The sequence below is a fragment of the Conger conger genome, chromosome 6, assembly GCF_963514075.1.
Source record: "Conger conger chromosome 6, fConCon1.1, whole genome shotgun sequence".
Classification (NCBI taxonomy): Eukaryota; Metazoa; Chordata; class Actinopteri; order Anguilliformes; family Congridae; genus Conger; species Conger conger.
The window spans coordinates 45,490,584-45,518,367 of NC_083765.1; the positions used below are offsets into that span (position 1 = coordinate 45,490,584).

Genomic DNA, 27,784 nt, shown 5'->3' on the forward strand with positions numbered 1-27,784 from the left:
ACACTGCGGACATGGGGTGAACATTCGCTCCACACAGAAAGGGCCAGGCCGGGATTCAAACTTAAGACCTTCTAGCTGTGAAGTGACAGTGCTATCCATAGTACCACTGTGCCACCATTTTAACTTATAAAAAATGTACGTATATCCATAATTATGTATATGTACTGTGGGGCCAGGTGTATTGCCATTGTTAAAAGCCATTCGTTATGGCTTCATTCTCCGCTCAATAACAGTACACTCCAAACTGGAATGAGTGATAGAGGACTTTCCATTTTGCTATTCAGTTCTTCACAGTCTCAAGTACTCAAAGTGACCTCAGACACTCCTTTCATATGACAGAGCTGGTCCTCATCTGGTGGGCAGAGACTGCTTTAGGTAAGGCAGGGAGAACTGGCTGCTACACATTTCTGAAGCAATAGTTCTGTGAAGGATCTTCACACTTTTAACAAACAATATGAGACAACCCCAGCAATCTGGCAGCTTCACTGACAGGAGCTACCTCTAACTGTCTGAGGTGGTGGTAGTACTGTAGTAGTAGTAGTGTAATAATCACTGCCTTTCAGTGTGAGTCTGTATTTTTACATTTGTGTGTGTATGCATGGCAAAAATTTGAGAGACCAAACAAAGATAAAGATGGAAAAATAATACTATGTATAATTTTGATTTCCTTTTTTATTTCATAATGCATTAAAATTGGATTGAAATGAGATGTTTCTGTCTGTATGTGCGCATGTGTATGTGTGTATGCGTGCGTGTGTTTGTGCGGAGACGGATGGAGAGTGTGTGAGTTTGTGTACGTGTATGTGCCTGCTAATGGGAGATAGCATGTCCATGAGAGAGGAAGAGAGAGGGAGATAAGTGTTTGTGCACACGAGTGTGTGTATGTTGGAATGAAGAAGAAGTGGATCGCACGCAAGTTTTTATCTCTGAAGTGGCGTCTAATTCCTTACAAAGTCCAGAGCCTATCTCCAGAGATAATCCCCCAGGCTCTGCTGTGAGTCTGCCCAGATACACACCCCACATCTGGGGGGGGGTGGGTGAACCCATGTTCCATCAACGCCGTCTGCAAACGGAGCCACCCCCGCCTCCCACCAAGCCACACAAACAGTGCTCTCTGAACACCAGACCTGGGTTCAAACAATATTTGTTTTGGAAATGTTTCTGTGCTCCATTGCTCTTGCCTGGTGCATTTCAGCCCGGAAGGAGCAGCAGATTGGTAGGGTTTACACTTTTTGGATCATTTTATTTGTTATAATACACCGGATAAGCATAGTCAAATGCAGAAAACTATATGAATCCAAAACAAATATTATTTGAACCCAATAACACCAATCAGGAGAAAGTACAATCTAGTACACGGTTGGACAACTCCAGTCCTATGTTTTGTATTTTCAGTAATTCCCCTGGCTAAATGAGCTAACTGACTGTGTACTCCAGCACTGGTTCAATCACAGATTAGATCACAGTAAGAAGTCTCACATAGAGGCACAGGATCACTCTTCAGCCGTCATTCATGCGCTTATCAAGAATGTAGTTCAAATGTCAGATGGCATAAATGTTAGGGCTATTTAATAATTAAGACCCAATACTGTTCCCAGTCCACCAATCAGGAGTGAGCACAATCCAGAGTGTCCCTTTAGCATCCACCAATCAGGAGCAAGCACAATCCAGAGTCTCCCCTCAGCATACACCAATCAGTAGTGAGCACAATACAGAATGTCACTTGTCCACCAATCAGGAGCAAGCATCATAGAGAATGTCCCCACAGCATACACCAATCAGTAGTGAGCACAATCCAGAATGTCCCCTGTCCACCAACCAGGAGCAAGCACAAAAAAAGCATCTCAAAATGTACAGAGCCAGACAGTCTATACTCTATCATACAACACATCGCAAGACAACCAAGCAAATAAATGAATGCCATGTTTTATTCATAACACCTTTAAGGCAATTGAAAAAGTGTAGTTCTGCTATTGAACAAAGTGCATCTGGAAGATATTTTCCTTATGCGTTTTTACTTTGTACATCCTAACCTTGAATGTTGTTTGGAAATGTCTGAGGAGACGTTTCATGTATTCCCCTGTGATTTTAATTGCTTCATCACACTGTGGACTTACAAAGCAGAACACTAGCCTTCAGAGGCAGGTAGTACTTCTTTGAACAAATATGTTTAAACAAACAGTTGCCTGTATATATGGGTGTGTGAGTATGCGTGTGTGTGTGTGTGTGTGTGTGTGTATGCGTGTGTGTGAACTCAAACTTTGAGGTGCAGGAGACATCGGAGTAACTGCCTCTAGCTTGGAAAACAACCACAATAGCAACATGATCTTAACACGGGTCCCTTTACCTTTCCGTTTTACGTTATAGACAAGAGCTCCCTTTTTCTGACCACTCCAAGAAAATGAGAGACTAGGCAGAAAATTCAAGCAGACTGCTACCTTTCTATAGGTCCCATTATACAGTCTACACCCAAAAAGGTAGGGCGGCCTCTAGCGTAGAGGTTAAGGTTAATGACCGGTGTAGCCACAATAAGATCCGCACAGCCGTCGGGCCCTTGAGCAAGGCCCTTCACCCTGTATTGCAGGAGGATTGACTCCTGCTTAGTCTAATCAACTGTACGTCACTCTGGATAAGATGTCTGCCAAATGCCAGTAATGTAAAAACACTTCTTCAACAGAAGCTGGATGAAAACATGGTGGTGTTATGCAATGGATAAAAACAGACAGAGAAATATTAGCCTATTACCCGTAGCGCTGGCAAGCCTAAACCACAAATTCCACATTTCCTCATCATCATCCCTGGATAAATGTTGCATAATAAACTACTTAGGAATGACATTTCCTTTGAGAAAAGCACTTCAAATGGGCCATTCCATGCTTTTTATGAGCTATGAAAATCCAATTGCTCAGATGCCAACACCCTCTCGATCCCCCATTTTTTGATTGGAATTGGAATGTTCTGCAATATGCCTGCTGCGGACTACACTGGGAGGTGACTGGACCATACCAAAACCCAGGCTTGTGGGGAGTATCCCCGAGTGTACAGTACCTGAGTGATACATGTTTGGTTAATCTGGGAGTTATGGGCTGTAAGTGGGGAATTGGAAACAGAAATAGTCTCACAGACAGATAAATGGAAGGATCATAGACAGATAAATGAAAGGACAGAGAGAAAGAGAGAAATTGAGAGAAAGAAAGAGGGAGAGAGAAGAACCTGGGAAATGAGGCCAGATTAGGATCTACTATTCAGATGGAAATCAGAAAGTCTGTGTCTCAGCACATTCCCCTTATCAAGTACTGAACGTCTTTCTGAGACAGACTGTCTGGCACACACACACACACACACACACACACACTTACAGAAACAGCCAAATACAAACACACTCACACACATACACATACACTCAAAGAAGCACACACTCTCACACACACACACAGAAACACAGACACACACAAACAGAGACACAGACACACACAAACAGAGACACAGACACACAAACAGGGAGACACACACACTAACACAAGACTACAGACACACACACGCACGAACAGAAGCACACGCACATGCACACATTACATTACATTAATGGCATTTGGCAGATGCTCTTATCCAGAGCACACGCAGACACACACACACTTACGGAAACATAGACACACACAAACAGACCCACTCACACACACATACAGACACACACACAGATACAAGCTACACAGTAGGGCAGCTGAGATGCTCCAAAAAGCCCAAGAAATGCAGACGCACACACCCAGGCTCACCTCCAGTGCTCTGAAAATAACTTATTCCTTCAGTTCTGAAAACTCCGCCAGGCTGACAGCAGCTCCTCCACACTAAACCCTAAGACCGTCTGGATGACAGAGCTCAAAAGCCATTGGTCAAAGCCCGTTCCCACAGCTTCCCTTTGCACCAGAGGACTGAAGAGGCAGGAGGCAGGAGGCAGAGTGAGAGAGAGAGAGAGAGAGAGAGAGAGAGAGAGAGAGAGAGAAAAGGAGAAACTGAGGCTAAAAAAACACAAGATAGGTCCTCCAAGCCCGGTCACAGGAAGCAGATATGGTGCTTTCCTCCTGCGCTGCCTCCTTGTGAAAATGCCATATATTACCCCATTACTGCCGCTCATTTCCAGAGCAATGTACACAGCTTTGAGCATTTTTTACACAGTATCCGTTTATACAGCTAGATATATACTGAAGTGGTTCAGGACTTAGAACAGTATTCATCAAATGATGGTTTTCCACCCTCCCTTTACCTGGGAGCCAGGTGTGAAGACAGTCTGGCAAATCAGTAGCACTAAATGTTCAGCTAACTACCAGGGAGAAAGGAAAACCTGGGCTGGATTTCGATTCAAGGTCCAGATTAGAGGACATTAGCAGATGCTACCATCTACTACACCAGTGTGCGGAGAGCACTGATGGGATATGACATCACAAATCACCAAAGCATCTCATCCAAAAGATGACACCTCCTATAGGCCAGTGTCCCCATCACTGAGTGGGAAATACAACGGTTCATATTAGTTAGACTTCAGAAACCTAGAACCTTGCTCTAGGGCCCAGTGGCAGTGTCCTACCTGGGAATCAAACATGCAACCCTTCGGGTTACAAGACCAGTTCCCTACCCACTGCACTACAGAGCCGCCATGTCACATCAGCAGGGCGACAAGTGAGGCACTTAAAATGGTGGCCGTCTGGATCATGGGAGCAGAAGTAGAGCTACACCCTGTGATCTTAGAACGATAAGGTCTTGAGTAGTGATAAGTAGTGTTGAGATATTGAGTGTCAAAGCTTTCACATCCTAACACAGCAAAAACTGAAATGCAGGGCAGTTCTTCAGAGATCAAAAGGACAGACACCTTAAAAGTACTCTGTGAATGTACAATGTCAAAATCCTATCAAATTGCTCTATGAAGAACATATTTATGACATTAACTAATTTCTGCCCAAAATGTTGGTTAGAACCTAACAATTCTCAGGTCTTGACCTGGAGCTGTTCTGGTATCTCTGTATGCCTATAGCGGGTCAGTCAGGCAGCAATGCTACTGAAGCTGTAGGCCTTCGGGTAAAAACACAGGCGTGGGCAAGCCCCTATGCTCTTTCATGGGAATATTCCCTCTTCTGATTCGCCAATGGGGCCAGGAGGTCAGGTGACCCTGAACTAAAACTGACCGGGCAGATAGATGGAGGCTTTGAGTGGCGCTGACCTTGATAAGAGGAAAGTGAGAACATTGCTGCATTCTTACAGATGGAGGGAGAAAGGTACAGGGAGGGAGATGGTGAGAGAGAGAGAAAGAGAGAGGGAGAGAGAGAGGGAGAAATAACAATAATATAACAATATATCATCGTCATATATTGTTGAATGTATCATAATAATTCATATTTTCATATTATTATTGAATTAATATTATTCATATTTACTTGTTTTCATGCGAATAAACAAATTTGATATTGAATTAAGAGGGAGGAAGGAGAGAGAAAGACAGAGAGAGAGAGAGAGAAGACAATGCTACATTTCATATCTTCCAGTGCTCTGAAACATGCCATTTCTTCACTAGGAGAAGAAAGAGAACAACTGGTTGTCAGCACCATCTGGCTCCTTTAACAGCGAGCGTTGTGGGATCGGTCAGAAACAACCGGGCCTCTTCCTCTGGTGAGACCAGTTAAGAACAGATAAAACATTAAAGGAGAGACGCAGCGCAGGGCAGAGAACGCCGGAGGAAAAAACAGGACCTGGCGGGCGTTGGGTCTGCTCTGAAGAACCGAAGCGTTGCTGGAAAAGCTACCTTTACATTCGAACCCCTCACCGCCAGGCTCTTTAGCATTCAGCACTACGCGCAAGCAGGGCACCGTGTTTATATTCAGACTCACACTATGCGTTTTACTGACACTGTTCACGTAGAGACTGTCTACATCCCCATATAAAGTGGCTGCCTATATTCATATACAGAACATGTCTGTGTTAAAATCCAGGAACTGCTTATATTTACATTCCACAAATAGAAACTGTATATTCACACACAGGGAAGGAAGATATATTGGGATTTAAGGCATGTCATCTGTCATGCCATGCCATGGGGGATAGCACATACATTATTTTGACTTCAATAGTTTGCACATAGGTAGATTTTTAAGAATTGTGCTTTTAGAGGTTTATAGAGTACAGAGTGAGTGCTTTATGGGTAACTTGGCTTTTCGTGTTGGGACAGCTATAGAAAATAAAAATAATTTGTTATTTAGCTAGTTTTTGTCCAAAGCTTACAGTTGATTCGACTAAGCAGGGCACAAACTGAAAATACACACACATACGCAACCAAAATGCTCTTACCCAAAAGCACACACATAAGCAAATTATGAAAGAGGGAGAGTAACAGAGAGAGAGCGAGAGAGAGAGAGAGAGAGAGAGAGAGAGAGACGCAGTCAGCTATAAGCATACATTTTAGGCCATAAAAGCCTCAAATTTACATCTTATCAACTTACACAAGCTAGACTACTTTCACATACAATCAATGTTTTCACTGATATAAACAATTCAGTTGAAGTACCCTGCGAGAGGGTATGACAGCAAAGCCCTTTTAGGGAATCGAACCCAGAGCTGCAAGCGCAGTACCCTTCCCACCATGCCTCGCTGCGTCCCCTGCACATCCAGTACAGCCGGGGCACGTGGCCACACTGTGGGCGGTGCTGGGAATCGCGCGCGCAACAGGACCGCCGGGGAACTACAAAAACCGGCCTCCGCACAACAGTCCTCAGGGTCCTTTTTAAAAGGAGAGTCTTTCAGGATAAAACATCCTTTAACACGGCCGCCCGGGGCCCTGAGGACCAGAACAAACACACGCTTCAATTTAGATCTGAGCCTGGAGATGGAGTGAGGGAGAGAGGGAGAGAGAGAGAGAGGGAGTGATGGAGGGAGAGCGAGAGGGAGAGAGAGAGCGAGAGGGAGAGAGAGTGGGAGAGAGATGGAGGGAGAGAGAGGGAAGGAGAGAGAGGAAGAAAGAGAGAGAAAGAGAGTGAGGGAGAGAGAGAAAGAGAGGGAGAGAAGACACCGACAGGGGCCTCTGGAAGAGTATGATGTCGGCAGAGCTTGGCCGCATCTGTGAGTCACGCTCCCCCCCCCCACCTGCATTGATCAATACCGCACAGTACCGCCCCCGCTGTGGGCCAAACGCTGCCCATCAGAGAGGGACAGAGACCTGTCACAGCCCAGCAAGGGAGAGACCTGTCACAGCCCAGCCAGGGAGAGACCCGCCACAGCCCAGCAAGGGAGAGACCTGTCACAGCCCAGCAAGGGAGAGACCCGCCACAGGCCAGCAAGGGAGAGACCCGCCACAGCCCAGCCAGGGAGAGACCCATCAGAGTGAGGCTGCTCTGTGTCATCATTCCCCATTAAAAGAGCCGGAAGAGCGCTCCGTGGAGGTACACCGCACACACACACACTCACACACACACGTACACACACACACACACACACACACACACGTACACACACACACACACTCACACGTACACATACACACACACATTCACACACGTACATACACACACACACACACACTCGTACACACATACATACATACACACACATGCACACACACACATACACATACACGCACACACACACATACAGTACACACACTCACACACACATACAGTACACAGACCCCCACACACTCACACATACAGTACACACACGCACACACACATACATACAGTACACACACATTCACACACACACTCACACACACATACACACACACACACATTCCCACACTCACACACAGCGCACAGCAGGAAATAGCTGGAGAGGGTTTGTCTAAACTAACAGGACTGCCAGAGAGTGCAGCGTGTCACCACATCCCCCGGCTACACAGAGCCCCGTGCTACTGCGCACGCAGCTTCTGCCACACATCTCTGCTGCACACTTCATACGCCTTAACGTCTGACAAGGCCGCTACAGGCAGCGCACGGAGAGATATCTTTGGTTCATGAAATGGGCAAACAAACTACTTTAAAAACAAACAGAAACAGGAAGTGGACACCGGGCACTGAAGGCCCAGCTGCCTGCTTCTCAAACCGAAGCTGACATGGGTGCGAGAGCAAGATGGGGGTCTGTCTGTGGACAGGAGGAGAGCGATGCCAGAGAGAATTACAGCTGAGCTCATGGGCCGTTCCTCAGAAAGAGAGACAGAGAAAGAGAAAGAGAGAGAGAGAGGGTGAGAGAGAGAGAGACAGAGACAGTAGGAGCGAGAGAGAGCCGGGGGGGGCTCTCGATGGGGGCTGAAACCCAATTAAACCCCGAAACTCGATCCAGAACAGGGGAGGAAGGGGAAACCTGAACGGGACGGGGGACTTACAGGGGGATCTCACAGGCGTCACTCGCAAAACCCCATAACCCTACAAGACACACACACACACATAGAGTACACATGCACACACACACACATACGCACCCACACAAACGCGCACACACACATACACATATGCACATACACACACACATGCACACACACAGCCCATCTGAGATGGTGTCAGACAGCGTATTGACACAGCAGGCAGATCCACAGCCTCCAGTGTGTGATTCAGAGTGCAGTGTGGAGACACTGAGACTAGCACCAGACCCACTCGCTACTGACTCATATAATACACACTCACACACACACAGCAATAACACAGAGACACACGCTCACACACACTCACACACACTCACACACACAGCAATAACACAGAGACACACGCTCACGCACACTCACACACACAGCAATAACACAGAGACACACGCTCACACACACTCTCTCACACTCACACACACAGCAATAAAACAGACACACACGCTCACACACACTCTCTCACACTCACACACACAGCAATAACACAGAGACACACGCTCACACACACTCACACACACACACACACACATACACACTCATACACACTCACACTCACACACACACACACACACACACACACACACACACATACACATACAAACATACATACTCATACACACTCACACACAGACACACACTCACACACACACACACACACACACACACACACACACACATATATGAATGAACACAGACATGTGCATGTACACACACACTGCCCAAAGCGACTTATGTTTTCCGTGGGTTCAGCACATATACACACACCCTGCACAGACGTACTTATGCACACAAACTGAAAATACACACACATGCACAACCAAAATGCTCTCACCCAAAAGCACACACATAAGCAAATTATGAAAGAGGGAGAGTAACAGAGAGAGAGCGAGAGAGAGAGAGGCAGTCAGATGGGCCTACTTGAAAGTTGGGTAAACAAACGTTTATTCTCTCCATCTCGCTAGAGAGATATGGCCACGTATCATCTATCTGAGGCATAAATTATTCAGGCCGTGTCTTCTCTTGGTACGCTGTAGCTGAAGACTTCCTAACAATGCGCTACGTCAGAGACAGAACAACCCAGGCCATTACTCTAAATCCCCACTTATCCACTGCAGCCACTGAAATAACTGATCTGGGGTCAGCTTAACCGACCCTGCATTGACCCTGAAAGTGAGACAATACAAAACATTACACTGACCCAGCATCAGGCCTACAGCATACCCACAGTCTTGCGTCCTGAGCGAGAAACTGCCTCCTACAACGGTCCGAACGGGCATCATGATGGGTGAACTGCACATAATATCGCTGTTTGTGTTACCGCATTAACATGGCTGTTTGTGTTACCGCATTAACATGGCTGTTTGTGTTACTGCATTAACATGGCTGTTTGTGTTATTGCACATAACATGGCCGTTTGTGTTACCGCATTAACATGGCTGTTTGTGTTACTGCATTAACATGGCTGTTTGTGTTATTGCACATAACATGGCCGTTTGTGTTACCGCATTAACATGGCTGTTTGTGTTACTGCATTAACATGGCTGTTTGTGTAACTGCATTAACATTCATTTAGCTGATGCTTTTAACCAAAGTTACCTACACTCGGTTAGTCTAAGCAGGGGACAATCCCCCCTGGAGCAATGTGAGGTAAAGGGCCTTACTCAAGGGCCCGACAGCTGAGTGGATCTTATTGTGGCAACACTGGGGCTTGAACCACCAACCTTCCACGTCCCGGTCACATACCCTCACCACTAGGCTACTAGTTGCAAAAAGGCAGGACAAGGGAGAGGTACAGATATCCAAATTGGGAAAGGGGGGGCGCGACTTGTACCCTCGCCGTGCCTGGTCTTGATTAATACACCCCGCTCACTCATTGGCTAAAAGCCCCAATGCCTTGCATGATGGTACCCATGACACGGACCAATCAGAACCTAATCAGGCCACTCTTCACTCGTCACCGGTAAAGTGATGTGATGGAGAATATGAGTCATGCCAAAAATGTTTTTAATTAACTCCGTCATTAGCTTCCAAGATAATGGACTTGTATTTATACTCCGCCTTCCATGGGCTTCAAAAGGCTTATACAACAGGAATCATCAAATCAAGGGCCTTCAAGGGCCGAGAACCGCCGGTTTTCCACCCTCCCTTTACCTGGGAGTCAGGAGTGAAGGCAGTCTGGCCAATCAGCAGCACTGATTGTTCATTCAGTTACCCGGGAGAAAAGAAAATTGGATTTGAATAGGAATCTGGAATGACAGATTTCAAGTTCCCTGTTTTACTGACATGACTCATCACCAAAGCATCACATCAGAATGATGACACCTCCTGTAGACCTGTATCCCCATCAGTGAGTGGGATATACACCAGTATTATTTTCTCATTAACCAGAGGGAAGAGTGCCCCCTACTGGCCCAGTCCGACAAAACCACCACCAGCCGTAACCACCTGACTTTGTCACGCCTCCAGTGACAATGCAGCTGACACAGAATTAATTTCTCTGTATTATAATTTCTCATATTGTAGTTGTCTTGGTATGGTAGTTACAGACTTGGCCAATCTATCTTGTGTACTAAACATACGTTCATAGCTTAACAATCAGTTGTATATGAATTGTACCTTAACTGACGTGTTCGGTTGTTTATTGTATGACCTGGATATGCACAGTTTGGTAAGTCGCTTTGGATAAAAGCATCTACTAAATGAGATGACATGTAATGTAATGTAATGTTCTTCCTATGTTATTGGAATGTGTAGTCAACATTGCCACTACATTGCAGCAAGATTGTGAGAACATTTTGTGTTAGCTGGGAATCAACCCCTAGCAGGTGAAAGACTGAAAGACTGCAGGTGAAAGGGTCTGATACTGTATCAGGGATTTAAGACCCATTCAGTTAATCTCCTGCACTTTACTGACTGGATGTCCACTGGGGTTTGGAGCCCTTCACAGAACAAACTGCTATATAAAAACATACTGTGACATAAAAACAGGACAGCAATTACATTTTTAAACATGAAAATCTCAAGGACTCTGGAATACCTGAAACGTCAAAGAACATAATTTTTTTTAAATAAATAAATAAAAATGCAAGAACAGATGGTGTTGTCGTAATTATGACATTCTCGGCTTTTAATTTGACACAGAAGTTTCCAGAACGTCGACTGAAATTACAGGCTAATGTGCAGGATAATGGCCTCTCCCGGCTTCCAGCACAATTTTATTTCTGGGGGCAAATTTCAAACCCGCTGTAGTACGAGGAGATGACAGTTATAAGCGGATACAAGTAAACACATTATGTCCAGGCTGAAAGCAGAAAGTGTGGCCTGTTATATAAACCTCAGGATGATGGAGAATAAACTAAGGAACATTTTTCCATAATGGCCTCCTTCTTGGTAAAAGGAGGCTGCACAGTGTCAACCTGGACTTGGCTTCACCAGTACACATACAAACACACACACACACACACACACACGTACAGACACACACACACACTCACCACACACACACGTACAGACACGCACACACACTCACCACACACCCATGCACACACATACAAACACACACACAGGCACACACACACGTACACACACACCCACACACACACACACACACACACACATACATACAAACACACACACACACAGATACACGCACACACACACACACACACACACACACACAGATGGGTATGGGGGGAGGACTGGCTGATATAAATCAAACAGAAGAAATGAAAAAGAACAGGAAGCAGAAACTCGGGTGTGAGAAGCCGGCCCACTGAGTCCACTTAGCGCAGGCACAATCTGTTCTGCCGCATCGTCACAGCGAGCAGCCCCCGTCCGCCGCTGTTTTCGGACATTCATCACCGTGGCGCACTGTGGTCTTCCACCGGCCCATAACTCTCTCTGCCCGGCGACCGCCACGCAGCGCGGGAAATAAGGGCTGCGGGGGCCGACGGGGGTCGTTTCGGCAGGGAGAGGGCCTGGGGGGTGACTATGAGTGACTGTGGGCTTCAAGGTGTCAAAGTGAAGGTGTGTGTGTGTGTGTGTGTGGGGGGGGGGTTACCAGACTACCTGCAGAGCACAGATAGGACTGAGCAAACAGAAGCTCAGTGCGTTAATAAGCACACTGAACCCTGGTGCTGACACAGGCAGTACAGACAGATTCTACAGCATCCCGCTGACCTGTCACAGGGCGGGGGTCTGGCCCGGGGGGGGTCAGATGGTTTTTGCGTCAGGGGAGAGTTCTCGATAGCCTATCGTCTCCCCTCCTTCCGTCAACTCCTGGTTGGAGCGGGAGAAAGAGCGTTTTCTCTCCTGAGTGTCCAGATAAGAGACGAGGGGGCAGTAGAGGTGGCGGACACTGGGATCCGGACACAGACATGCCAGATACACAGAGTGGTGACACACAGAGTGGGCCCTGCACACACACACACACACACACACAAGCCTCAGACACACACAAACACACACACACACCTCAGCTCAGCAGGGACACGCACACACACATGCTTCAGCTGCACAGGGACACGTACACACACATACACACACCTCAGCAGAACACTGTCAGAAGCAATGGATGTACATCAGCATAAGGTACTGCATATCCATGTGTTTATGAAGGTATATACTGCATATAGCTAAAAATATATATAGCATATATTTTTCTCCTTATATATAATATGAACTATATTCAGTCATAAATTATCTATATAAATATGTGCGTTTAAATGCATTAAGCTGCATTTCTGGACAACTGAGGCCTTCATGGAGCTTGTGAAGAGTGCTGGCATTGAGGCCAACTTATTCCAAAAGGAGCAGAAACTTAAATAAATAAGTGAAAAACAAAAACATACCCCAGGAGAACAGAGAGAGACAGAGAGAGAAATAGGGAGAGAAAGAATGAGAGTAAATGTGTTTGTAGCCCAGTTTCTGTGAGCAGAAAGCAGTAGTGGAGTGTCTGGGCAGACCACACAGTCGCAGCCACAGGAAGGGGGCCCGGGGAGGGGGGGCGGGGGCCGGGGAGGGGGGGCGGGGGCTGTTTAGGATCTCACAGCCGGGCCCAACGCAGACGCACGGTGGGAGAGGCGGTCATTTTGAGAGTGGGGGAGAATGCGGCAGCCAGCTCCCCGGTGCTAATTACAGGGCTCTTCTCAACGAGGGAGAGAGGGAGAGGGAGAGAGAGAGAGAGAGAGAGAGAGAGAGAGAGAGAGGGAGGGAGAGGGAGGAAGAGAGAGAAAGAGAGGGAGAGAGAGGGAGGAAGAGAGTGAGAGAGAGAGAGAGAGAGAAAGAGAGGGAGAGAGAGAGGGAGGAAGAGAGTGAGAGAGAGAGCCTGTCTGCCTGCCCACCTGCCCGCCTGCCCGCCCGCATGCCTGCTCCCCAAACTGCCAGCCAGCCAGCCAGAACCAGAGAACTCCCACAATGCCTTTCACCCGGCTCGGAGCACTTCTGTGACGGGAGCTCTGCAGCAGCCCTGGCCAGCCAGCCGACGCGAAAGCGCTCCGACAACAGTCCGTCTGCAGTCCGTCTGCAGTCCGTCTGCAGTCCGTCTCCAGAAAATGATCTGGGAATGTCGTGCCGGCATTACTCTGCACCCAGTGCTGCCACAAGCCCCTAAAATCAAGGGTCATCTGGAACGTCATTTGTATGGAGAGAGAGCAGTCAACTGGTCCTGGGACTCACTGAAGAAAATCTAACACTAATCCTAACACTACTACTAATATTAGCCAGCCCCAGGACAGTCACAGAATTTGAACAGAAATAAATATTTGACCCATTGGAAAGAAATGACAAAAACCCAAAATAGACTTAACTGCTATTTGGCCTGAAACAGACTGTACACCGCGGCTGACTATTTTGCGGTGACAGGCCTCAAACAGAGAAAAACCTTGACAATGTACAGACCTTGACAGTGAGCACAGCCTGGCCGTGGAAAAAGGCCGACATGGGCAGACCAGCCTGCCCAGAGAAAACAGACTGCTCACACTGCACTCAAGGAGTGGAGACAGAGCTACGCACTGCAGGCAGGGAGAGGTGGAGACATAGCTACACACTGCAGTCAGGGAGTGGAGACAGAGCTACACACTCACACTGCAGTCAGGGAGTGGAGACAGAACTACACACTGCAGTCAGGGAGTGGAGACAGAGCTACACACCCACACTGCAGTCAGGGAGTGGAGACAGAGCTACACACTCACACTGCAGTCAGGGAGTGGAGACAGAACTACACACTGCAGTCAGGGAGCGGAGACAGAGCTACACACTCACACTGCAGTCAGGGAGTGGAGACAGAACTACACACTGCAGTCAGGGAGTGGAGACAGAGCTACACACTCACACTGCAGTCAGGGAGTGGAGACAGAACTACACACTGCAGTCAGGGAGTGGAGACAGAGCTACACACCCACACTGCAGTCAGGGAGTGGAGACAGAGCTACACACTCACACTGCAGTCAGGGAGTGGAGACAGAACTACACACTGCAGTCAGGGAGCGGAGACAGAGCTACACACTCACACTGCAGTCAGGGAGTGGAGACAGAGCTACACACTCACACTGCAGTCAGGGAGCGGAGACAGAGCTACACACTCACACTGCAGTCAGGGAGTGGAAACAGAACTACACACTGCAGTCAGGGAGTGGAGACAGAGCTACACATCCACACTGCAGTCAGGGAGTGGAGACAGAGCTACACACTCACACTGCAGTCAGGGAGTGGAGACAGAACTACACACTCACACTGCAGTCAGGGAGTGGAGACAGAACTACACACTGCAGTCAGGGAGCGGAGACAGAGCTACACGCTCACACTGCAGTCAGGGAGTGGAGACAGAGCTACACACTGCAGTCAGGGAGTGGAGACAGAGCTACACGCTCACACTGCAGTCAGGGAGTGGAGACAGAGCTACACGCTCACACAGCAGTCAGGGAGTGGAGACAGAGCTACACACTGCAGTCAGGGAGTGGTGGAGACACAGCAAAACTTCCTCACAACATGCGGAAATTACCAGGACATCAGGGAAACTTTCTCCCCAAAGTTAAACAAAAATATCCCCTGAAACCTTAAATGCCCACCAAAATAACCCCTATTTATTAGAAGAATGCAAAAAATCCTTGGCTCACAGCTTGTCCTAAACAGAGGGACAACCAGTGAGCCTATTGGGGCAAGCCTGTAAACTGTATGTCCAAATACTGTGTTTTCATGTGTTCAATGGTGTATGTTTTTGTATGTTATTTGGTAACATAAGCTATATCTTGTCATGCCAATAAAGCACTTTGAATTTGAATTTGAAGGGGAGGGTCGGTCCTTTTGGGAGCAACAGCACCATAACCTGAGGGGCACTGAGTGACCATCATAACAGACTCCAGAGACTTTTTCATTTAGTCCTGTTGATTCAGTTTTAACATTGCTATTGTTATTGTATCGATTTGTTGTTTTGAGAATGTTCCCTCTCATTATTATTTACTGTACAGATGGATTGTAATTGATTTCTAATGCTTTGGCAATATTTACATAAGCATTTCCTGCCAATAAAATAACTTGAATTTGAGAGAGAGAGAAGAATCAAGAATACCAGTCTCTGTGAGCTTCTGCCCACTCCCTCTACTCCAGTTTTTCAGACTCAGACTTTGGCCTCCTTCTTTGCAGACATTAACACTAAACAGACGCGCAACAGACACATTTTGTGGTCACTGTTTACCGTCTCTCTCTCTGTGTCTCTGTCTCTCTCTCTCCATCTCTATTTCTGTCTCTTTCTCTCCCCCCCTTTCTTGGTCCTCCTCTTTGTACTGCCACTGTCTGGGAAGCCGCCCCACCGCCTGCTCAGATGCACAGATGACTGTAGTGGAAGTGGACGTTACATGCCGCCATTTTGAACTGGGCGGTGGACAGTATTGGTGACAGTTACCCCAGCACCACCATACCAATCAACCACATCAGCACCCTGCTCCTGTACACAAAAGCCACTGCTCCATCACAGCCTTCTATCTTCTCACCTGACACGGCCCTAAGTCTATACCAGCTCATCTATACCTGACGCCGTATAGATCAGCGCTAATCAACTCCACGTCCCGTGGGCCGCAGTGTCTACAGGCATTTGCTTCAACCATGCGCTACACCACCTGATTTCACAAATTAGCGTATTATCTGAACGAAGCTGGTGAAATTATTTGAGAAATCAGGTGATGTAGCGCACGGTAGGAGCAAATACCTGCAGACTCTGCAGCCTGCATGTGGAGTTGAGCAGCACTGGTATAAATCAGTTGTGCATATACAGTTGAGCTGTATACTGCAGATGAGTGGTGAGTATAGATGAGGTGGTATGGATGAGTAGCTGGTATAGGTGAGCTGGTATAAATGATTTGTGGGTATAGATGAACTGGTATACTGTAGATGAACTGGTATAGATGAGTAGTGGGTATAGATGAGCTGTGGGTATGGGTGAGCAAGTATAGATGAGTAGTGTGGGTATAGATAAGCCGGTATAGATGAGCAAGTATAGATGAGTAGTGTGGGTATAGATAAGCTGGTATAGATGAGCAGAGGGCATAGAGGAGTTGGAATAGATGGGTATCCTTGAGCTGGTATGCTTTAGATGAGCTTGTATAGACGGGCAGTTGGTATAGATGAGCTGGTACAGATAAGTAGTGGGCATATATGAGGTGGTATAGATGAGTGTTGGTTACAGATGAGAAATGTGTCTAGGTGAGCTGGTACAGATGAGCAGTGAGGACTGAAACATCTGAATGGCCGACGCTCACTCTGGATGAGCAGGCCTTAATGGCGGGTTTGGCGGGCAGTAATGATGGCTGCCTGGAGCGGAAGCACAGGGTGAAAACAGGCTGTTTCAGCTGTGGACCAGGCGCACTACCCTACAGGGCCATTAAACCGCTAACAGACGGCGGAAACCTGTACCGCAACCCCGCCCGTTTCCCACAGTCCAACCCCGCCAGCCAATCAGGGGAAGCCCTGTCCCACCTCCCTGCAGGAGGACCAGGATGTGGCGAGGCTCCGGAGGGGGGGGTGTGAAACGGCACGTCCCGTCCTGGCAGGGCACTTACGCAGTAACACGCCTAGCCTCGGCCTCCCGCTGCCCATACCCTGCAAATGCACTCTGAAATCTTAATGAAACAGAACTCTCTGGTGCACAAGCACACATCTCGCAACACCCACAACCTCCACCTCAATAAATGTTGCATGCAGCCTAAAACTCATCAGATTCTGGCTCATCTCCTCCCCTCCCCAACTCGCCTTTCTATCAACTGAAACCCCCCCCCCCCATAACATTTGCATTAGAGTAGAGAAGTCGTAAGGTCTACTCGGAGAGAAAGGATAAACTGACAGCCGATTTCAGCAGTTTGCCAGTACAATGATTTGTTCAAAAGATAGAACATAGAACGTAGTCTACACCACCACCTCTACACCCCCCCCCCCCCCCCCCTACAAGTCCTCACCCCTCCACTTGGCTCATTTCCATGGCTGTAACCTCTCCCCGCACTACAAACTTACTAAGCTGTCATCTTACTAAGAGCAAGACAGTGGTTCTTGATCTCTATGACTGCCCCCCCCAACTCAAATTTCAAATTCAACCCCCCCACCCAAACTCTGTCTCCCTGTCATTTGCGCGAGCGCACACACGCACGCACAACGCACACTCCTGAGCAAACAATAATAACGGCTCTGAATCATTCATGAAATGCCAATAATCCTTCCCCCACGGGGCCCAGCCATGATGTAAACACACCCTGGAAACGGCAGGACAGTGTTATGACAAATCGCTGAATATGCAGCACACAAAAAAACATCTCACCTGCAAACCCAGGGACAGCGCGCAGGGTAGCCTATACGGTGTTATAATTTCCATAACAATAGCGCACATCTTCCCCCTGATATTATTTCCATTTTTATGAAAGGCCCAAGAACATCCAAAGAGTATTATGCGCACACGGCATGTTTGATTTCGCAGAGGCAACCGGGTGACGCGTTTGGCACATTTACATTTAACGCACTGCTATGCCCCTGGAGACAGGCAGTTAGATAATTAGAAGAGCAGCAACATCACAATCCCGGAAGTTTTCCTGGACATCGCTCTCAACCGAAGATTTTTGTACTGGGCTTAACATATTTGTCAGTCTAATTTATATTCCCTTGGAAGCGCTGTTTATAGCGAAGAAGATAAGCGCAGACAGCGTTTCATTATTCCGCTGAAACGTGGTCATTTATCTGCGAAAACAAAGGCCAGTATTTCATTTTAATGATTTGTCAAGGAAGACACGGCAAGCGCAATTATTCTAGGTACTTTGTTTCGGAAGTAAAAGGAAGAAAAATATGGTCCTGGCCAAATGAGGTAAAAACGTTCCCGTAAATTGAGGAGCCCCAGAAAAATGGGCTTGACTGGCAATTTGAAGTCTTCTTTCTTTTGTTTCGACTGGGTGGGCGAGCGCAAGACAGGAAATATGTAAAAGTTTGTCGTCGTTATATTGAATGGAGGCTATATTGATGATGAGATTCTAAATCGCTTCCGACTGGGAATACACAGTAGGCTATGCGTCTTTATTAAATAAATGAACGTAACAGCAGAAATTCAGTCTAGGCTTTCGCGAGGTTCAGAGTTTCAGTTCTGTACACAATACCAATGAATCGTTTCTTGGGTTCCGCAATTCCATGAAAATATAGCCTAAACCGTGCTCATATTTAAAATTTATTTGGAAACACAATTCAATTCAAACCATGTACAGGTACATACCCTGCATCCACGTTACCTTGCCCCTATTACGGTCTAATTACACCTTTAAATGTGCTTCTTTATCGCGATCCAACAGACTCCGCTACTGTTGTCTGCCAGCTGCTACCTGTCATGTGCAACAGCAATTTTCCCATCAGATGAGCTTTCTACTTGATAAAAGCTTGGGAAACGCGCCCTTTAGATGAAAGCGTGCTCTCTTCCCTAATTGCAGTGCGAAGCGCGTTAGCAAACAGGATGGCATTATCGGGTTATTCTTCTTCACACATAAACTACACGAACACACACTGGTCTGTGCAAGCGCGTCCACGGTAAATACGCAGCAAATACGGTAATATATAGGGTGTTCGCTATTTACTTTAGACTAGGTCCTGTTTTGAAGTCGATTCGTTTCAGGTCTCGGGCAACACACGTCAAATTCCACTAGTTTTACCCAACGCCACTCAAGCGTACACACAATGTTGCATTTACAGAATGTATCAAATGTTTGTTTTTTGGTTTGAAACTGGCAATCTACTTAAAATAGCAAACGAGCAATGAACAAAAATACATGCATCGGCTACTATTTAAGATATTACTAATATAGCCCATATTATGGTGACAACAATTTCGTAACAACCCCTTCCTTGCACAATGAAAGCCAAAACTAATGCAATTATGGTACATGCATTGCCTACAGTGTATGTGTGTATGCAGTAAACACAGACGTCTCACATAGGGTATTGCATAAAACTGTAATTTCCATGCAAGCGAGGACATTGCATTTGAACAGTTTATAATTGACATATACGACGCTACAGCATGTATCTAATTAGTTGTTATCCGACTTGGCACTGCATTCTGCCACATATGAGCACATTGAATTGTAGCCTATGTCACACATTTTGATTGGGTAAACCAAATTATAAAACACACAACCTAAATGCCATGGCAACGTTAATCAATAAACCTGCACATGTTTGTACCTCGTAGAACAAGATCCTATTTTTATATTTCAGTACACTTCCAAGAGACCCACTCCCCCTTACCTGGATGACGAACGTTTGCGGAGCGCGCGGGCGCTGTCTGATCCCCAAAGGTACCGCCGCTACCTCAGAGCCTACGTTCCGTTTTTGACCTTCAAATATGATAGTCAACTGCGGCTGTCGGGTCGAAAATAAGGTGCGAGTCTCTAAATAATAATCCCATGGATGTTCGTCCGCTCTTTGTTAGCTACGTAGAGCTGTGGGTAGTTTCAGGGACCGCGGAGGCAGTGCCGAGCCTTTGTGAGCCTGACTGTAGGCTCCAGTCCTTCGAGCTGTGTTCAGAGCAGGCTCCACAGACAAACTGTAATTTACCAAGACACGTTTCAGTAGTCTCCTCTCTACCGTAAAGCGCAGAAGAGCGGCACTGTTCACTTTTATTCATTATTTCAGTTTTTTAATTCATTATTTCCCAGAGAGTTCATTCATATTAAACCCACCTCCTCATATATATATATAACATACAGGCACCACCATGTTTTTTTTTTTTGGGCGACCAGCTATTATATAGAAATGCAATTAAAGATACGACAGTACTACATCATGTATGATTTGTTCCTCGCAAAATAGAGGTTAACTAAAATGTTTTGTTAAATGTGGATACGGCGTGCTTCAGAAGACATGACCGTCCGTGACAAATTAGCATATCGTGCAATACGTAAAATACTAATCTGCCTGAGCGGTGTTGTATGCAACACGTTTCCATAGTATATAGATTGATTGGCTACTCAGACACAATAACTTGCTAAATAAATACCTTCTCCATGTTGGAAAATAAGGGACGAAACGAAAACGTAACCGTAATTCCACTAGTGGGCTAATAATATGACTCAATTTATTTTTTCTAGAGGGAATAATATATATAATTCAAGAGACTTCCATTGTTGCATTTATAATTTAAACGTCGTGAATGCTCAAGTCGAAGGTTTACGGTAAGGCTCTGTTTGGAAAGCCAAGCCGCTGGGCTCCTCCCTGCCCGTGTAATCTCCAGCAGGAAGGTTCGTGATAAAGACCCGCAGCTATTCGCATAATCCCTTTAAACGCACCCTGTGAGTCTCCAGTCTGTTAAAACAGCGCGCAGGCTTGTCGTCTCATGTCCTACGGGCACCTGCCCAACGGCCGCCCGCCCGCCCGCAGCGGCTAGCGCTAACCTGCTAATTCAAACAGCCGCCAGTCAAAATGCTCAGATTAAGAAAATAAACAACTGTAATGAATGTATTAATAGGACTAAAACGGGAGCTAAGTACAGATAAAGCACTTCACTCTACACGAAAATTAGGCCTGCGTGGTGTGCCTGTGATGAAACGACGTAGTCTATTCGCTTCGCTAAAGCGGTGGAGCTAACGGTCTGTTCATCAATCACACTCTGCAGTGAAATCACACCTGGGGATGCCGGGGTGTGACCCCAGCGCTACACAACACGCCAGGGGTCATTGTCTTTAGCTCTGTAGGCTACACAGTGGGATAAGAAAAGCCACTTAGAGTTGGGAGGAGGTCACCTTGGCCATTGTACAGTCCCCCTACACTCCGCGGGAAATTATATTTCATCAGCTGAGAGGCTCGGAGGTGCTTGTAAACGCTGATTGGTGGGTCACGACAAGGTCTCGCCTGCTCTAGGGCATAGGGCTTCTCATCAGTCACGACGGAGGGCGTGCAGTTTCTCCCCGGAACAAGGTTAAAATATCAGAAAAGTGAAAGATTACGAAAAAACCGTGATGGAGCACACAGACGCGGGGGGAGGGGGGGGGGGGGGGGGGCAGGTACATAGAAGGACATGCCCCATTACCCCCCAGCCAGATTTGACGGTTACAGCAATGTCACCTCTCCAAACAGCAGTCACAGACACAAACCGTGGATTGGTATCCAACATTAACTGGAGCGGCATTTTATCCTTCATTTTTCCTATTTCTCTGAACAAGAAAGATGAATGTACGTGTCACCAGCTTCCATTTCTTGCTGCAGTCCGTCAGCCGATTGCATTTCCTGTACAGGCAGACTGCAGGACCCTACCTGACCAGAGGGGGCACTCTTTCACACAAGGCCAGGCGAATCCTGACATCCAAACCAGCCTCCTAAACCACTGTGTCCTCAACCTCTGTACTGTTTGCTAAGCACCTTGCTTACTGATTAGTGCATACGTTTTAGTATGCTCCAAAATATGCTCAGCAAAATGGATATATCATCCTGGGATTTTAAGTTAACTACTTTCTCATCCAGTTTACTCAATAGTAGGCAAGTACCCTGATTTGAACATGGTCCTGGTCTCCATGAGCATTGATGTAGCTGAGGGCTCATCAAATCACGGTCCTCACGACCCAAGAACTGCTGCTTTTCCACCCTCCCTTTACCTGGGAGTCAGGAGTGAAGCCAGTCAGTCAGTAGCTCTAATTCTTCAGTTAATTACCCAGGGGAAAAGAAGAGCTGGATTTCTTGATCCCTGGTACAGCCCATTATGCACCATCTCACCTGCCCTGGATCAGGACTGGCATTGGGAAGGGGCAGGACTGCAGTTGGGTTCACTGTTCATGGGTTAGTTCACAGGGGTTATACTAAAATACTGTAAAATCAACACAGAAATGGTCAATTAGCCAATTTAGAGTTTAATTAACACTGACCGTTGTGCTGACATAACAAGTTGAAATGAATGTATGAAATGGTCGGCGCAGTCTGTAATCATTTGGACAGTGACACCATTTTTAGTTGCTTTGGCAACCCCCAAAAATGGCGTCACTGTCCAAATACTTATTGATTGCCCTCTAATTATGATTTCTAAATGTATGTAACTGGTTTTCTGTGCATGACGGATGAAGAATGACCAAAACATTGCCTTGTTTACTAAAAGGGGAAGTTTGTACACAGTGGAATATCCAGTTAATATTAATTCACCTCTAACAGAGTAAATATGGGTCCAACTGGGACAATATTTACTCTCTTGGGGTTAATTTAACACTAAACGTTTTACAGTGCAGTCAATAAGAATACATTACGTGATCACTGATTTCCTTATTTGGTTCTGTTGATAGGTTCTCATTACTGTGTGTTTTCTGCCTTTATTTAACACAAGAATTTTCACTGAATTCTTTTGCCACTCTGATAGCAATATGTATGTGTGACACAGCCGTACTTGACCTATCCAGTGCGACAGTATGCTGGATCCCTATAGCTACAGTTGTAATGCAGAGACTTATTTGGCCTTTACAGTCTAGCACAACAAAAACAAAGGCTATTGGGTTGCCATGGCAACAATGCATTTTGACTCAGCAAGTCCACTTATATTAGCAAATGGCAGCAAATTTAGTTTTTCAAATCAAAAGGGGGAAAAAAGTTATTAGATAAATTCAATATGTTGTGCACATGTGATTTGGATATAGTGCCATAATTTCACTATCCCGGCCAAAATGTTTGATCCTTAGAACATTCTGGAAACATTGGGTAGGCTAAACACTCAAAGCACATACATTGGAGCAGCATATCCTCCATGTTGGCGTTTGATCATGACCATGATGTTTCCTGTATGTTTCAGACTTGGGTCAAATCATGATTGTCATTGTCATTGTTGTGGATTCAAATACATTTCAACACTTTTCTTAGCTTGATTAGTGTATTGGAACCTATGCAATACTCTCAGAAATCAGACAAGTGTCAAGCCATCGAGCAGAGAAAAGTATTTGACCAGGTCTGGAATGTATGTTTGTGAACGACTTGCCAGGGACCTACTGTGATATTGACAGAACTTGTTTGTTACAGTAAATACGTGGTGAAATAGTTAGTAGCGGTTTTGGGGAGTGTTCTTGTCGTAACATTATCTCACAGCCAAATGACAGTGTAATCAGAATGTTCTTTAGTGTTCTGGAAACATTTCGCGGCAGTCGGGGTGATGTTTGCGCACGTTTGATTTATTAGCGTGACCCACCCAGGAATTTACAGCTTTAAAGCAGTCGGAGTTAAGGGTTTGTTTTGGTAGAACACCTGTCATGACCGTAAGTAATCATTACCGGCGATAACGGCCGATAGCAGTGGATTGGAATGACATCATACCGCATATGCAGACTTTTGAAATGTAAAAATAGAGAGATGCTGCAGTGAGTGTCAAGATTCAAACAGGAAGTCTGTCAAGGAAGCCACAAAAACGCAAAATGCCTGACAAGGCCTGGTACACGCAGACTGAAATTCTGTTCACTCCACACATTTTCTGCAGGCTCACACGTCCCTGTTTTACTCTACAGTACTGCGGCAGGCCAACAGATTGTTTCTGTGTCATAATTTATTTCTCAGTGTGTGAGAATGACAGAATTCTGACAGTCACCGATGTTACAGCGCTCCTGAGCAAATAGCTTGCGTTTGGTTTCCTAATAAGACACAGTTTTGCCACGCTTTTCGGAAGTGAGAACCCAAACAGGGCTATAAAAAACTTCTGTAGATTAAATCTCAGGGGAAATTGTGATGACGGTGGTGAATTTTTCTCTCTCTCCTCTCCCTCCCTCTCACTCCCCCTCTCTCTCTTACTCTCTCACTCTCTATCTTTATCTCTCTCTCCCCCTCCCTCTCTCCCTCTCTCCCTTCCTCTCCTCTCTCTCTTTATCCCTCTCCCTCGCTCTTTCCCCATCTCTCTCCCTCTCTTGCTCTCTCTCTATCCCCCCCCCTCTCTCTGTATCTCTCTCTGTCTCTCAGGGATTCTGGTGATAGTGATGCATAATAGGGCAGTGGAGGCACACCGCCCTGAAGGAAATGCAGGTTGTCAGTGATGGAGTGATGTCACTTCCCCTCTGTGATAAAAGCAGACTCTGCCTTCACGCTCTTATTTTGGCATAAATATCCCTGCATTATATCGCGGTTTTGCATAGTCATCCATTTTTGTGATAGCGGAAGACGTTCTTCCGAGGTGTGCTCTCACAGTCCTCAGCAGTACCCCAGTTTATATTTAGCAGTTTGGGTTTTGTGAATGGGACTGCATGTAGGTTACTTTTTATCACACAGTCTATTCACAGAGCCACCTATTTAAGCGGTCACCATCGCTGTTTTTCTATTGGTTATGACCAAAGAACTCCACAGTTTGTGAAGCTCCTCTGATCTCTGCCAGGTGAGCCCTGGCTTCTGGTTTCTGTGCAAAATAATGACATCACAACTGTCACCTCAGTGTTATCATCCCAGTAAGATAAACGTAGAATCGTACACTGCTGAAGGACAGGAGGTCCACCAATAAAGAAGCACGTTGTTATTAAGTGTCAAAACAACAGCAAATGAATGGTTGTTGCCACTGTGCTGTGTGATTGGTGGAACTCATCTGGTTTCTATGGGGGAGGTGACATCATCGATGTCCTGTCCCTATCTTCTCCCCAATTTCTTCTGGCTCCTCCCAGCAGTAATGATGACATCACAAAGCCAGTGACTGTACAGAATTCATACAGTACATCTGTTTTTTCTGCCCAGAAATGTGCAGTGTTGCTGTGGTAACTGTTCACACTGGACCAGTATTACCTGGGGACTGCACGTGATTTTAAATAATTGCGGATGTCGTCTGTGAATTTAATCCTGTGGGAATCTGCCATGTTCGTAATGTCAAAATCCCACCACAAATGACCTACCATTCGCAAAGCACATCTGATAATATTAGTCACATGTACATTTAGATCTCAGTAATGAGGTTTAGAGGGGCTTCACACTTTTTTTGGGCTCAGAATTATGGAGGTTGCCATGGAAATTATAAATATGCATTTTGACAGCATTCTGGGTGCGGATTTGGGAGGCTCATCTCACCTTAATCTCAAAATATATCATCTTAATCTCAAAAGATATTGATGATATGCAAGGCAACATTTGGTAAGGAAAATTTTTCTGTCTTTCGACAGGCTCAATGCAAACTCCAGGCTTGGGCCTCCTACTGCGTGGTAGCCTATAGTAACTTGAGGCCTATAGCGAGTTCCAATTAGCATTTATCCAAAACAGTGTACAAAACAAGCCAGAGGGATTCGTATTGTAATTCAAGGATAACGTTAGCAATTATTTTTGCATCACCTCACATCACCCTGGCTAGCTACCAAGCAAGTAGCAGTAGCCTCCAGGGATGATACGTTTCGTTCGTATCCGGTGACAACCCTTGGGATTTGATCTTCTACATTCAAGTGAAATACAGTTTTCTTCATTCATCTCGTGCAAACGCCCCTCAGAAAAGACAGACGGGGGGGGGTAGTCAGGTCTCATTCAGCGTGAACGGGGCATGGGCTGGGGTAATCCTCACTGGGGCAGGGTGATAGGGGGAGGCCCACAGTGACAGGGGGAGGCGCAGTCAGTTAGGGTGTAGGGGAACGCTGCCAAAGATTTAGGAGTTCAAGAGTGCACCCAGTGAGAGTTTATGTTTCTTATTTCTTTTAGTATTGCGGATCTGTAGTTCAGCCAGTCTGGTTTGTTATTAAAGCAGCCGGTCTTAAAAAGCTATGGTAATATGGTAGAAACAGCTTCTTCTTAATGTCTCTGTAGGTCTCTCTCTGGGGTAATATCTGTGTAGGCAAACATGCGCACAAACAGACACACCTGTATACTCATACACACACCACACCCACACTCACACACTCACACACAAATACACACACACACACTCTTACACACAAATACACCCACACACGCTCACACACAAATACACACACACACTCTTACACACAAATACACCCACACACGCTCACGCACAACGACACTTACACACAAATACACACGCACTCACACACACACACACACCCACACACACACACGCACACACACGCTCACACGCAAACACTCTTTCACACAAATAAACACACACCCACACTCACGTACCCACGCACAAATACACACACACACTATTACACACAAATACACACACACACCCACACTCACACACACTCACTCGCACACACACACACACACACACACACACACAAATACACACACTTACACACAAATACACACACACCCACTCACACACACATTTATTTAATTGAGCACAAACATTCAAGACATAGTAGCAGCATTTGGCTCAAAGCAGTCAGACTGGGGCTTTCATAAATAAGGCTAATCTCTGCCGTATGGATGGTATCAGCCCTGGCAGGGTCTGGACATGAGTAATATCACTCACTTTCCACATCACATACGGCAGGGTTATCAGAAGCCCACCCCAAAATCTCCACCCCAAAATCACGAAACCCCCCCCCCCCCCCCCAAAATAACACCCCCCCCCCTTCTTCCCCCAGGCACAGCCCTCAGACCTTACCTCTCCCTGATCCTCATGTCCGGGTGGTGCTGGTGTCCATTTGAATTGCCCAAACCAGGGGAAAGGCACCTCACGTGGACAGACTGCCCTGCCCCACCCCAGAAAGAGAGCCTGGTTTTAATGTCCGTGTGTTCCCCCCTCCTGCCTGAGCCCAGGGCCGGGCTGAACGTGCTGCTGGGGAGGGGGCTGCTGGAAGAGAAAAGGAAAGAGAGCAGGATCTCTGGAAAACACTTCACACTGCTTCGCTGGCACGGGGCCAGCTGATGTTCTTTCATTAACTCATTTTCACCATTGAGGGGTGGGGGGGTGGGGTGTACTGCAGTAAAACAGAACAGAACGGAAGAGACACCATCACCCCCCACACCGCCCCCCCGTAGCTGCACCCTGCCAAT

At 46.4% G+C, this 27,784-nt stretch overlaps 1 protein-coding gene across 1 annotated transcript in view; it reads right to left on the reverse strand.

Moving 5' to 3' along the window:
• Window positions 1–20,435, reverse strand: part of LOC133130757 (docking protein 4-like) — a 73,333-nt gene extending 52,898 nt beyond the window's left edge. The window contains exon 1 of the mRNA XM_061245579.1: window positions 20,156–20,435. The gene's annotated coding sequence lies outside the window, so the exon portion shown is untranslated. The remainder of the gene's footprint in view (window positions 1–20,155) is intronic.
• Between the last annotated feature and the right edge of the window lie 7,349 nt (window positions 20,436–27,784).